Genomic DNA, 14,477 nt, shown 5'->3' with positions numbered 1-14,477 from the left:
GTTTCTTCTTTATTACATAGTAGAGCTCATGTTGCAAACACCATTTTGAATGCTGGCTTTTTTGTTGTTTAATGTTACCAAATACCCATCTTCCCACATCCTTAAGAACTTTTTTCTTCAAGATAATTTTATAGGTTGTGTAATATTCACACTTAGCTGTGACCCAAGCCTTGTGTTTCCATGATATTTTTCCCTCTTTGTTTCTTTCTTTCTCTTTCTTTCTTTCTTTCTTTTTTCTTTCTCTTTCCTTTTCTTTATTTTTTCTTTCCTTTTTTAATCTTTCCTTCTTTCCTCCTTCCTTCCTTGCTTTCTTCTCTCTTTCCTTCCTTCCCTGCTTCCTTCCTTCCTTTTTTTTAAATTTGTCAGTCAAGAAGCTTGAACTCGGGGCCTGGACACTGTCACTGAGCTCTTTTGCTCAAGGCTAGAGCTCTACCATGTTAAGCCACAGCTTCACTTCTGTTTTTAGGTGGCTAATTGGAAGTATGAGTCTCACTGATTTCCCTGCCTCGTCTGGCTAGAACTGTGGTTCTCAACTCTCAGCCTCCTGAGTAGTTAGGATTACAGGAGTGAACCACCTACATCTGGCCATATTTGCTTTCACTATCCACATCTTAGAACATTTTCTTCTGTAAAGAATTGGTCCATGAGCTAGGAAAGTGGCTTTGTGCTAGAGTGCTTGCCTAGCATGTGTGTAACCCTGGGTTCGATTTCTCAATACCACTTTACACAGAAAAAGCCAGAAGTGGCACCGTGGCTCAAGTGGTAGAGTGCTAGCCTTGAACAAAAAAGCTCAAGGCCAGTGTCCAGGCCCTGAGTTCAAGCCCCAGGACTGGCAAAAAAAAAAAAAAAAATGGTCTTGTGCTTTCTCCAAGCAACAGGAAGTCAACAAGATCTTTACCTTTATGCTTATGGCTTCCATAAAATTTATTTAGTCAAATGTATATCAGCAGAGGTCAAATCCAGTCTTTGTTTTTTTGACTCCTTGCTTGTAGTACAGGAATGCATGAGTGTTTATATACTGGATTGAATACTGTCTTCTCCAGACTCATGTCCATCCAGTACCTCATTCCAAAATACGATCCTTGGAATATAATGGCCTTATTCCAAAAGTGGGTTTTTGCAGATGTAATTTGGTAAAATGAGGTTATACTTGATTAAGGTGGAGCTGAAAGCTAATGACCAGTGTCCTTACAAGACCATGTGTTACATAGCCCAGGTCTGGAGTGTCCCCCACAAATCTGTATGGTAATGGGTTGGCCATTACCAACCACCCAACTTGATGCTATTGAAAGTGATGGAACCTTTAAGAGATGAAGTATTGTGGAGATCTGCTTGTGGGAGCCATGCTCTTATTGAAGAGGAGAGAGACAGATTGTCCTCAGAATCTATAAAAGGAAAGGAGCCCTGCCTGCTGAGATATGGAATTTTTGTACAGAATTGTGACAGAAACACTTCTATTGTTTTAAGCCACCTAGTATGTGATTATCATATTACCACCCCTAGGAAAGAAGCACAGTGGGCTATGGCCTCAGAGGACCTGCATCTGATCCGTGCTCTGGCTGATGTGTGGGAGAGGTCGTGGTTTGGCCATGCCAGTGAGGTCAGTGAGCTGTTTTTCACAGAGACCATGTAGGCCATGGAATGAACAGAGCAAGGGGCCAAAGTCCAGCCGTTTGTGTCGTTTCCTCACCCCAAGGCCATTTCTTCCAGGTGAACAGGAAGAGAACCACAGCCATCTCTTCTTCCTCATGAATCTGCATCTACATTACTACTGTTAAAATATACTTTTTTGTTTTTGGTTAGTCATGGGGCTTGAACTCTGGGCCTAGACACTGTCTTTCAGCAATTCAGCTCAAGACACTCTACCACTTGAGCCACAGCACCACTTCTGGTTTTTCTGGTGGTTAATTGGAGAGAAGAGTCTCATGGACTTTCCTGCCTTGGCTAGCTTTGAATCATGATCCTCAGCCTCCTGAGTAGCTAGGATCACAGGCGTGAGCCACCAGTGCCTGGCCAGCATATACTTTTAACACACAACAACTGTGTTGGAAAAGATCTTCATATCAAAGTTCGGTCTATGACAAGATAGGTTACCTCAGCACTTCATTTAGTTGTAATTTCTATGAATTTGCTTTGGAAACAAATACACCCTAGGCAGTAATCACCATGTGTGCTTTCCAGCTACTCTGAGCATGTATTACTTTAAAATGAACATTTTAATTGTTCTAAAATTACCTTGAAGAAGGGTTCTCTGCCTATCACCAACACCGAGTGTAGCTGGACAGATTCCACTCAGAGGAGCGGATGGAGGCGAACGTGAAACATTGGGAATAACTTTTCATTGTGTGTAACCAGCAAACTGCTCAGGCCCAAGTCCTAATTCCTATGTGGGTGTGGGGATGACATCAGACAGCAGTGGTAAAGGGGTGTAGTAGCTTTCAGTAGGGCTCTGGGGTTCCAAAGGTAAGAGGAAATATTTCCCAGCCTTTCCGTGGGCTGCTGTGAATGAACTGTAGAGTGGGAGGGTGAGGCGGTGAATAGAGGAGAAACTCAGGTTCACCACACCAGCCAGGAGGAAGCTGCTGTGACTTCTCAGATCCCAGCGTCACTTTGTGTATTACTGCTCTATCTTATATCCTCTATACAGAGTAACTTAACCTAGTGATATGCATGTATAAGGAATTCCTGAGTGAATTAGCAGGATCCTTCTGGCTAAAGATCTCTCTGGAGGCTGTAGTCACGTATAAGATGGAGTGGGACTGGAGGAGTCCTTCCGAGGTGGCTCACTCACACGCCAGCTCTTGGTGGAAGGCCTCTGCTCCTGGTGGACACTGAAATATCTTAGTGGTCATGCAAGTCGACTCTGTTCAGTGAGGGAGAAGCCCATACAGCAGAGTGGGAGCGGGGGGGTAGGGGAAGGACGGGGGTCGCTCCAAGAGATGAGGTGAGGATCACTGGGTACCACTTTGGAGTCTGGCTGTCAATCTCTCTACAGGACCAGGCCATCTCTGTAGCTGGAACTAAAGACAGGGAGATCAACTCTGGGGATGTGAACTTCCAAAACCTGAACAGCAGAACGATGCTGTTTCTGAATTTTCAAAAGGAAGCATTCAAAATATGCCCAACCCTGCTGGGAACATAGGAAAGATCCCAAGGACTATCCCAAAGAGGTCAGAACGCCATGACATACCACCACACTCCATGCCAATTCAACATTTCCCCCTCAACTCTTTTATTTTCTAACCATTATTTCCTCTGGGGTGCACGTGTTAGTTATCATGAAATGCACAGATCTTAGCAGTCCACTTATCCAGTTTATCTCATAACAACAAAATCCAAACCCCTATAAAACTATAGACTGTACCCCGGTGCTCCTGGGCAAGCAACCCCTTACCTCACCCTATGAACTTCCACTCAGAACAGCCACTGCTCTGATGTCCTTAAACTGTAGTTGCACACATTCTAGAATATATAAATAAACGGAGTCACACAGAACCTACTCTTGACTGGTTTCCATTTCACCAGTGTGTGGGTTCACATAGGTTGTGCACCAATGATTTCCTTGCCCTCACTTACTGAAACATTTGAAACCCACAGAGGTATTTAAAGATAGTGCTAGGAACTGCTATGCCTCCCGCCCCCCCCCCCCCCCCCACTTTTTTAAATCACCTCCTGCTACTCAGGCTTTCAATCTTTTGGATCTTCAGCCTTTATTTTTACAGAACCACTTGAAAGCAGCAAATATCAAGATATACTTCAACTCTAAATCCTTTGGTATGTGCTCCTTAGAACTAAGACATTCTCCCACAAACCCATGGTCCAGCTGTGATGCCCCAAACCTTGACATTGCTACAAGAATATTCTCCTGCTGGGTGCCAGTGGCTCACACCTGTAATCCTTGCTACTCAGGAGGCTGAGATCTGAGGATCGTAGTTCAAAGCCAGCCAGGGCAGGAAAGTCAGTGAAACTCTCATCTCCAATTAATCACCAGAAAACTGGAGGTGGTACCATGGTTCAAGGGGTAGAGCACTTGCCTTGAGCTGAAGAGCTGAAGAACAGCGCCCAGGCACAGAGTTCAAGCCCACAACTGACCAAAAAAAAGAAAAGAATATTCTCCCATACAGAGTCCAAGTTCAGTCTCTCTTCCAGGAACATTCTCCAGGAAAGGGAGAAAGGATGTACATCCTAGGCAAGTATGATGGCGTCTGGGAATAGAGGGTCAGCTGCTCTGTAACCTTTTCTCCTCTCCTTTTCCTTCATCCCCCTCCCTTTGCCCCATGTCCATGGACATCTAATGACATACTGGCCTTCTTTGCATCTGCCCATCTCCTTTTGGGAAGCTGACTTCAGCTGTGTTTATGAGAACTTTTCATCCTTAAAAAAAAAAAAAGGTGGGCTGGGAAGGTGGCTCAGTGGTAGAGTGCTTGCCTTGCAAGCATGAGGCCCTGGGTTCGATTCCTCAGCACCACAGAAGCAAAAAGAAAAAAGCCGGAAGTGGCGCTGTGGCTCAAGTGGTAGAGCACTAGCCTTGAGCTGAAGAGCTGAGGGAAAGCGCCCAGACCCAGAGTTCAGGCCCCACGACCGACCCCAAAAAAAAAAAAGGTGAACAACCTCTCTGCAATGAACCCAATGTATTCCTAGTCACCCCTCCCAGTGGACCATCTTGATGAATCTCTGTGATGAGCAGGAAAGTTCTTATCCATTCCTGGGTATCACAAGGAATAATTCTTCTTCCCTTTGTGTATGCATGTTTGGATCTAAGTGCTTATATTAAACACACACTGCACCAACTACTTCTACCCATGGGGTTCTTGCCTTCCACCAGCCCCAATTCTCTGAGCTTCGACTAGGGAGAGGTGAGAGTTATTGAAGCTCACCCAGATAAACAGGACATTTGTACACTTAAGGTAACTTAAGGGACCACCTGCCTTACCTCACACTTCTCATTACCTCTCAATCTCACTGCTCATTCAGCCTCAGGGCAGAAACAACACTTGGCCCAGAGAGTGAAGACCTCAGGTTTGTTGCTCTTATTATTGATAGTTGGCCTGGCACCATCTCCTGTGTTACCTGCAGGTTCTCCATGCAGCTAGGGAGGAGGGAAGAGACTGGCCTGGTCATGGCACTCACCAGGCTTGCAATGGACTAGGGACTGGTTGACCTGGGGGTTCCTGACTCCTCCTGACCTCTGGAGCAGCACTGGAGCCCAGCAAGCCCCATGAATCCTAGCCACCTGCCAGCCTGGAATGCAGTCAGGATGGCCATGGAGTTGGACATTTAATGTGAAGGCTTCATTGTAGACATCACTGCTGTCCTGTTTGGAAAGCTGCACTCTTTGGTGGATGGTAGTAGCCCCTTTCTGCTTCCTTGTCCAGAAACTGGAACCAAGGAACCACAAAGTACCAGGTAATTCCCAGTGCACAAAGACATATGGCTATCAAAACATGCTTCCACAGATGCCTGGACCCCCTTCTGCCTGCTTGTTGGAAGTAAATTTACTGTCAGAATGCCCCTCAAAAGCTCCTAAAAGCCAGGCGTGAGTGGCTCACTCCTGTAATCCTAGCTACTCAGGAGGCTGAGATCTGAGGATCAAGGTTCAAAGCCAGCCCGGGGAAGGAAAGTCCATGAGACTCTTGTCTCCAATTAACAGCCAGAAAACCAGAAGTGGTGCTGTGGCTCAAGTGGTAGAGTGCTAGCCTTGAGCTGAAGAGCTGGGGGACAGCACCCAGGCCCAGAGTTCAAGCCCCTCAACCCACATAAATAAATCAATTAATTAAAAACTCCTAAAATTCAAATTCACTAGTGGAAGCTACCTTCTTGCCTCCAGCGTGGCCGAGTGCCCTTAGTTTACACACCTACTCGCCTGGCCTTCCATGCCTTGACTGCTCCAGTGCGGACACAGATGCCCATGAGACCAGCTCAGGAGAGGTGGTGGTTACCTGGGACTGAAGCAAATCTGCTGAAAATGAACTGTGGGAAAGGTTGTCAGGGGAGAGCAAAGGAAGCCAGAGTGGCTGGATTGTGGAGCCGCATGCATGGCTCCCTTTCAGCGTCTCCTTCCAGGCCCTGACCAGCACTTCTGTCCAGCACGGGACCTTCCTCACATTCCTCCTTCACACTCCCCGAGGCCCCCACCTTTCTCTCTGCTGCGGCATTTCTTATCTGGGTCCTCTGCTTTCGTGATCCTATGTTGCCTTAGAGATTTGGGACGCCTTATGAAAATGCAAATTGATTTAGTTAGAAAAAGAACAGATTTTTTTTTTTTTTTAATTCAGGTATACTCTTAACCAAAGAAAAGCGCAGTCTTATGCAGTTGCTAGAAGGGACCAGAAGTTCTCTCCTAGTCTCCAGCAGGTTAAACCTAAAGGGAAAATAAACATTTCAGGGGCCACACTGAGTTTTACGTGTGATTGGCCTGGGTTTTAAAGTATCTCATTTCTCAAAACAGAGTCGAGAGCAGTGTCTCCAGTGAGCATAGCCATTGGGCTCAGTGGCACCACTCAGCCAGGAAGGCTAATTTTCATGATAGTTGCAGAGGTTTTGTTTGGTTTTGCATAGTGTTTTCGTTTCATTAAAGTCAGAGTTGACTCAAATAATTTAACAATATCATTATGGGGGGGGGGGGGGGAGGATGGGAAGGGATGGGAAGGGGAAACAAAGGAGGAGGCAACAATGCTTGATAAGAAATGTACTCATTATCTTGCTCATGTAATTTAACCCCTCTGTACAGTATTTTCACAATAAAAAAAATAAAAATAAAAAAAATATCATAATGAGTCACTTCTTTGGTAGACAAGACAAAATCATGAGCTGATGAAAACAGATAAGGAAGAATTACAGGAACAGGGAAAGGATGGGAGAGGCTTTTTTTTGCCAGTCCTGGGGTTTGAACTCAGAGCGTGGGCTCTGTCCCTGAGCCTCTCTGTGCTCAAGGCTAGCACTCAGCCACAGAGCCACTTCTGGCCTTTTTTGTTTATGTGATACTGAGGAATCAAACCCAGGGCTTCATGCATGTTAGGCAAGCACTCTACCACTAAGAATCCACCTTCCCAGCCCCAGGAGAGGCATTTTAACAGAAATGTATCTGGAAAAAGAAAAAAAAATAACTCCAAAGAGCCAGGCCTGAAGTCTGTTACATCTCTGCTAAAGCACCCATCACAGTGACTGGACCAGAGAAGTTCCAAATTATGGTTATTCATTTCATTTTCTTTAGCACCTCCTATTTGTGGCTTAATATTTCGACATCCACCCAATTCCTGCTTGACAATTGTTTGAATATTTCCATTACAGTATTTTGAGTCTCCAGCAGGGGTCGCTAGCTAACACGAGTCAGAGAAGCCTAAAACCGTGAGGCTCTTTTTCCCTACTTCAAAACCCACAATAGAACCTATATTTGAGGAATGGAAAGTCAATTATTAGCACTTCAAAAGCCCTTCAGATTTGTCCCAATATCTTCCTTTCTTCCTTCTTTCCTTCCTTCTTCCCTTCCTCCCTGTATTTCCTCCTTCCTTTTCTCCCTCCTTCTTTTCTTTCCTTCTTTCCTTTGCATTGCTGGTGACAAAATCCATGGTCCCATGCATGCTAGGCAAGCCCTCTACCATTGAGCTACACCCCCAGCCCTAACTTTTTTTTTTTACAGTTATTGAATTGGCAGAAGTTTATTGAACACTTAGTATTTGTAAGGAGCTATATTGCTATATTGGGACTTGGAGTTCAACAACAACAACAACAAAAATTTAAAAGATGGAAAATTTGACCTCTTTTCTGGAGAAGTAGATTGTCCTGCCAAGAGGGCTAGGCATCCTCCTAACTACTTATTGTTAACATATGGGCTAGGTTGCCATGACGCCCACCCACAGACCTAAAGAAGATGCAATATTTATTCCCTAAGCAGGAGACCAGAGGTAAGTGGTCTAGACTGATGAACTGTTCGGCTCCATTAGGTCATTTTGGGACGTGGCATCCTCCCAACTTGTTGCTTCACAATTCCTAGGATGTTGTCCTTGCTGCCTGGTCAAAGCTGGGTCATGACCACATTCATGCTTCAACCAGAGAAGAGGAAGAGCAAAAGCAGACAGCAAAACCATTTCCTTTTGAGCAAGAAGCATAGAAGCCACACTTCTCATTTAATGCACATCTTTGTGCATGGACCTAGTCAGATGTCCAGCTGCAAGGGAGTCTGGGAAATGTAGTCTTGTGCCTGGGTTGGACTAAGGAACAACTAGCGATCTGGTCAGAAAGTCTCTCCCTCCCTCCCCCACCCCCCTCTCTCTGTCTTACTGGTTCATGAAATAATTTCTTATCTTCAACCACTTACCACCTATTGTACTTGTTCTGGTACAGCTTGGAAATGTCTATTCATAGAGATTTCTAGTGGATAAAAATGTGCATAGCAGGGCTGGGAAGGTGGCTCAGTGGTAAAGTGCTTCCTTGCATGCATGAGGCCCTGGGTTCGATTCCTCAGCACCACATAAGTAGAAAAAGCCAGAAGTGGTGCTGTGGCTCAAGTAGAGCACTGGGCTTGAGCTGAAGAGCTGAGGGACAGTGCCCAGGCCCAGAGTTCAAGCCCCATGACCGGCAAAAAAAAAAAAAAATGTGCATAGCAGTTTACTATGCACATTTCTTATTAATGAGACATGCCACTGCCCCTCAAGGATGAGGATTATTATACTATTTAAGATGATTAATTTCTGGTCAAAATGAAACTTTTTTTTTACTCATGAGAATGTGACATTCGAGTTGACTCTTGAAGCATGATTAGAAACTAGTCAGGTGGAAAAGAGGAAGAACATTCCAGAGTGTGAACAGTTTGTGCAGAGCCCTTAGAAGGGGCTGGGGGGCAGGCATAGTTGATATGTAGAGTCGGGCATGTGAGGAGGCAGGCAGGAAGCTGGAGACAGTGAGTTGGAGGCAGACAATGCCAGCCTCACGTGCCGGCTGTGCCCTCCTGAGGAGATGCTGCGGGGGGCCTCTCCATTTGTCACCGATTTTCCTGTGATTTTCCTTACAGTTTATAATGTTTGACCCTACTGCTTGCTCACAGCTGGCTGGAGTTCCAGGCATGCGGACCTGACCCAGGATCAGGCTCACCAGCGCCTTCCTTTCAGGAATTTGGAGATAGGGTAGAAACCCACCAATCATGTGAAGAACCCCAATCATATTATCTCAGCGACCAGGGCGCAGTCTGAGCCTGTGACTGCAGAATGGGTCAGGGACTCTCTGTGGAGGAAAGAAGGCTGGGCAGGTGTGCAGAAGAAAGCAGGAAGGTGAATCAGTACAGACATTTTGGATTCCTTCCCAGGGGCCAGTTCCTGGCTCCAGTTCCTTCCTAAGGCTGAGCGGCATCTTCCATTATAACAGTCCTTATCCAGTCTCATTTCCATGGTGTCAGCTCCCCACAGTCAACATGGTCTGAAAATGGCAAATACAAAATTCCAAACAGGCACTGCAATACTAGCTACTTAGAAGGCTGAGATCTGGAGGAGAGTGGTTCAAGTCCAACTTGGGCAGAAAACTCCAAGAGATTTCTTCTCCAAAATAGCCAGTGAAAAGCTGAACTGGAGGTATGACTCAAGTGATACAGAGCAAACCATGAACAAACCCAGCAAGAGCACAAGCCTCCTAAGTTCATGTTCCTGTACCAGCAGAAAGAAGGGGAGGGAAGGAAGGAAGGAAGGAAGGAAGGAAGGAAGGAAGGAAGGAAGGAAGGAAGGAAGGAAGGAAGGAAGGAAGGAAGGAAGGAAGGAAGGAAGGAGAGAAAGAAAGGAAAGAAATTAAAGGAGAAAGGAAGGAAAAAGGAATAACTTCTAGAAATAAGCCATGAATTTTAAATAACTTTCACTATAGTATATTGCTATATTCGATTGTACTAGTTATTATTAGTCTCTTGCTGTATTTGGAGTATAAATTAAGCTATTATAGGTATGTGTGTGTCGAAAACCATGGTGTATATAGGGGTTAGTACTTGCGGTGGTTTGGGGCATCTGTATAATGTCTTGGAACATATCCCCTATGGATAAAGGGGAATTACTATACTTGGGTTCCTTGTCACCCTCCTTATAACACTCCCCCCTCTTTTTTTCTCTTTAAATAGCTTGAGGAGTGAGTTATTTATGGCATAGACTAAGCGAATGCTACTACTGCAGAAAGACTTCCAAATATAGTTCACCCAGGGTAATTCATCTACCTTCAGCAGCCAGTGCAGGGCAGTCAGGTCTCAGCTGCCCTAAGACGTCCAGGGAGCCAAGCTCCTCTCTGTGGGTTCTCTGTGACACACTGTCTAGTGTTGCTTTTCTCTGCAAGATCAGAGATGGCTGCCAGCACCCCACCTGGGCAAGACTCATAAATGGTACATATCACTTCCACTCACAGCTTATTGTCCAGACAATAAAAAAAAAACTACACCTAGATGCATAAAAGGTAGACAGTCCTTATGCTAGATAGTTCCATGTCCAACTGAAACTGTCTGTTCTATAGAAGAAAGGAAGAATGGGTAGAAGAGGAACAATTAGCCATCTACTTCAAGGTGATTTATGTGAGTTGCACCCAAAGAAATTCAACTTGAGTTTATGAAGTTTTCCTTAGTTGCTTCAGGCAGAGTTGACATCTCTTTGTTTTGTACCCAGTTCTTAGCCTACATTGTTGCCCTGAATCCACCTGTGTAAGCAGAAGAGACCACTGGTTGTACATAATTCTGTTCTTCCCCTCTTCCATGGTAGTTAAATTCCCCTGTTCCATATGATATGTTTGGGATCCTGCTGAATGGAACAAATTTGACATTTGTCAGGCTCATTTACCATTAGCTGTGCCCATGATTATGTTCTGAGTAATAATATAAAAGTGTGAGGGTGCACATACACTATATCATCATTTTTTGTACCAATACTGGGGCTTGAACTCAGCAGCTGAATCTCACTTTCCTGCTAGGGACTGGCGTTGAACCATGATCCTGAGATCTCAGCTTTGTGTAGCTAGGATTATCGGCGTGAGCCACCAGGTGAGATCTGGGCTCTCGATGGCCCCATTTTCACCAGGAGTCTGTTTCTCCCTTCTTCATTTATCCCAAGCGCCCCCCCCGCCCTAGGCCTTGTCAGGTGTGCACTGAGTTTGTGAGCTTGAGACATTTCCCTTCTCTAGGGTACTAGTACAATGTTATTAGGAAACTCTTGATGATGATAAAAACTGCTCAGGACCCAAGAAAGGACTATATGAGGTAGAATGCCAGGCAGCTGATGGAGGAATTTGGGGAGCTGGGTAACAGCCTTCCTGGTCCTTCCCTTCTGTCTGATAGAAGAGAATCCTCAGGCCATTAAAGAGTTGAGTCAGCCACAGGAAAGCTGGTAGAGTGGAGGCCAGGGACAAAGTCAGAGGAATCAGGGCCTCCAAGACTGGCAGATTGGCTGGAAAGGACCAGACCCTCCCCTCCCCCTCCCCCTGTGAACCCCCCCCCCCCACCCTACACACACACACACACACACACACACCCATTTTCCCACATGCCCAACTAAACAGAATTGTTAAGGAAGCTATAGTGGCCTAGTGTCATACTCACAGGTAGAGCAAGAGGGAAGGAAATGGTTCTTTGCAGTTCCAGGTCAAAGGTATCTGGGAGAAGGCACCATTGCCTGGTCTCTCTGGACTAAAGTGGCCAACTTGTTCCTTATTCCCAGAGTGTCAGAGCAGCCTGCCTGCCCAGGCCTGGCCACCAGATAAAGGCCGTCCCCAGGAACTTTGATTGATTGCCTGCATTCCAGTCAGTTCCTTATCAAAGAGCATTCCTGGCTGAAGGGGACAGATGTGTGAGAGGTGCTGATGGACAGGTCTTTGCTGATAGCACTGGGGCTGGGCCTACTGGACTGGAATTTTGAGGGCAAGGGGTCTTCAGGAGAATACTGGCGTCCCTAGCCTCGTTCGTGTAAGACCCAGGTCACAGCGTACTCTTGCTGCCAGGTGTTGGCTAGTACAGTGCTCAGTAAAGGAGCTGAGCATGAACTCTACTGGAAACTGATGTCCTCTGTTAGAAAATAACAGCAGGTCAAGTACTGGTGGCTCACACCTGTAATCCTGGCTATTTAGCAGGCTGAGATCTGAGGATCTCAGTGTGAAGACAGCCTGGACAGCAAAGTTCAGGGCAATCTTTTTGTTTGTTTGTTTTTGTCTGTCCTGGGGCCTGAATTCTGGGCCTGGGCACTGTCCCTCAGCTCTTCAGCTCAAGGCGAGTGCTCTACCACTTGAGCCACAGCACCACTTCTGGCTTTTTCTGCTTATGTGGTGCTGAGGAATCGAACCCAGGGCCTCATGCATGCGAGGCAAGCACTCTACCAATGAGCTATGTTCCCAGCCCCTCAGGGCACTCTTATTGCCAATTAGCCACCAAAAAAAACAAAAAACAAAGCCAGAAGTAGACCTGTGGCTCAAGTGGTAAGGTTCTAGCCTTCAGCAAATTGCTAAGGGACAGCACCTAGGCCCTAAGTTTAAGCCCCAGGACTGACAGAAGAAAAAAAAAAGAGACAGATAGACAAGACAGAGTCAGAGGTAGAGACAGAGAAACAGAGAGAAAGGAGGAAAGAAAAAGGAAGGAAGGAAGGAAAAAAGGAGCAAATTGTGGTGAAAAAGCAGGAATGGAGGAATGGGATTAGAGACCAATTATGGATCATAGCAGAAAACCTCTCTTGGGTATCTTTGCAAAGAGGCTTTTCTTTTTCTTTTTTTTTTTTCTCATGACATCTTCCAAGAAGATCTTAGTAAAATAGTATTCCAGGGCTGGGAAGGTGGCTCAGTGGTAGAGTGCTTGCCTTGCATGCACAAGGCCCTGGGTTCAATTCCTCAACACCACACAAGCAGAAAAAGCCAGAAGTGGTGCTATGGCTCAAATGGTAGAGCGCTAGCCTTGAGCTGAAGTGCTGAGGGACAGCGCCCAGGCCTAAAGTTCAGGCCTCATGACCAACAGAAAAGAAAAAAAAAAAGTAGTATTCCCCTTTTATAGACATGAAACAGGTTCTATTTATGAAAGAAAACACTTTTTCCTGGCTATGCCTATTACAGGTTAGATTGTTCACAGACATAGACACACAGTGACACACACACACACTCCTACCTGTTGGTAGGGAAGACACCTGGTCCCCACTGAAGTTAAATGACTTGCTGAAGGTCATTTAGCTAAGACATGAATGGAGCTGGGAACACTGATCCTACCATTGTCTTCTGCTCCATGAGTTCTGGGAATTGGCAAGTGCCAAGGGGGCCACCAAGAGACGTTTTTGGTAAGCCTTGGGCACAGCTCTGGTACTGTGTCTAATTCTCTTATCTGTAAGACCTGCCCTCAGCTACAGGACTACCTGCCTGATCTCTGCCTCTGGTGTTGGAAATGACTAGGAAGAGTCAGCAGCATTCTGCTCCAGGGAGAAAAGAAAAGAAAATATAATCTTGCCATCTCAGGGCTCTGGGATAGATAAAGCCTCAGGAAAATGGCTGATCAAAGACTGAGGCCCTCAGATAACCTTTGCTTCCACTTTTAGCTCTCATTGGGCTCTGGCATTCCTTCCCTCCCCCTCCCCCCTCAAAAAGACTAAGACAGACAGGAAAGGCCTTAATTTACTCAGCAATCTCTGATAATCAACTGTCTTCTGCATGGCTAGAAAAGAGGCCTAAGTCCCCTGTCCTCAAACACAGCAAAGATCCCAGAGTCAGGTGAGCTCTGGTTAAATTATATGAGCAGACACAGATGCACACATAAGCGCAAACACACACACACACACACATCCACATCTGACTTGTCAAGCAAGGAAGAGATTCAAGAATGGGAAAGGAGAATATGTACATATATGTGAAAACATCTTTTAAAAAGAATTCGGGAACTTTACAACTTTGGTAGTGGGGGGAGGAGGGTTGGATGGGGGGGCCGGGGGAGGATGGGATGGGAAGGGGAAACAAAGGAGGAGGCTACAATGTTCGATAAGAAATGTACTCATTATCTTGCTCATGTAATTGTAACCCCTCTGTACAGTATTTTCACAATAAAAAAAATAAAGAGAATTTGGGGCTGGGGATGTGGCTTAGTGGTAGAGTGCTTACCTAGCATGCATGAAGCCCTGGGTTCAATTCCTCAGTTCCACATACACAGAAAAAGCCAGAAATGGTGCTGTGGCTCAAGTGGTAGAGCGCTAGCTTTGAGCACAGAGATGCTCAGGGATGAAGCCCAGGCCCTGAGTTTAAGCCTCGGGACTGGCAAAAAAGAAAAAAAAGAAAAGAATTTGGGGGAGAATCCATCCTAATCATTCATGTGAGTCTGTTATTACTTTTTTTCTTTTTTTTTTTGGGTCCGGTCGTTGGGCCTGAACTCTGGGCCTGGGCGCTTTCCCTCAGCTCTTCAGCTCAAGGCTAGCGCTCTACCACTTGAGCCACAGCGCCACTTCCAGCTTTTTTCTTTTTGCTTATGTGGTGCTGAGGAATCGAACCCAGGGCCTCGAGCATGCAAG

The sequence above is a fragment of the Dipodomys spectabilis genome, unplaced genomic scaffold, assembly GCF_019054845.1.
Source record: "Dipodomys spectabilis isolate Male_0828 unplaced genomic scaffold, ASM1905484v1 ptg000009l, whole genome shotgun sequence".
NCBI lineage: Eukaryota > Metazoa > Chordata > Mammalia > Rodentia > Heteromyidae > Dipodomys > Dipodomys spectabilis.
The sequence above is the reverse complement of the archived record's forward strand: the minus strand, read 5'-3'. Positions refer to the sequence as shown.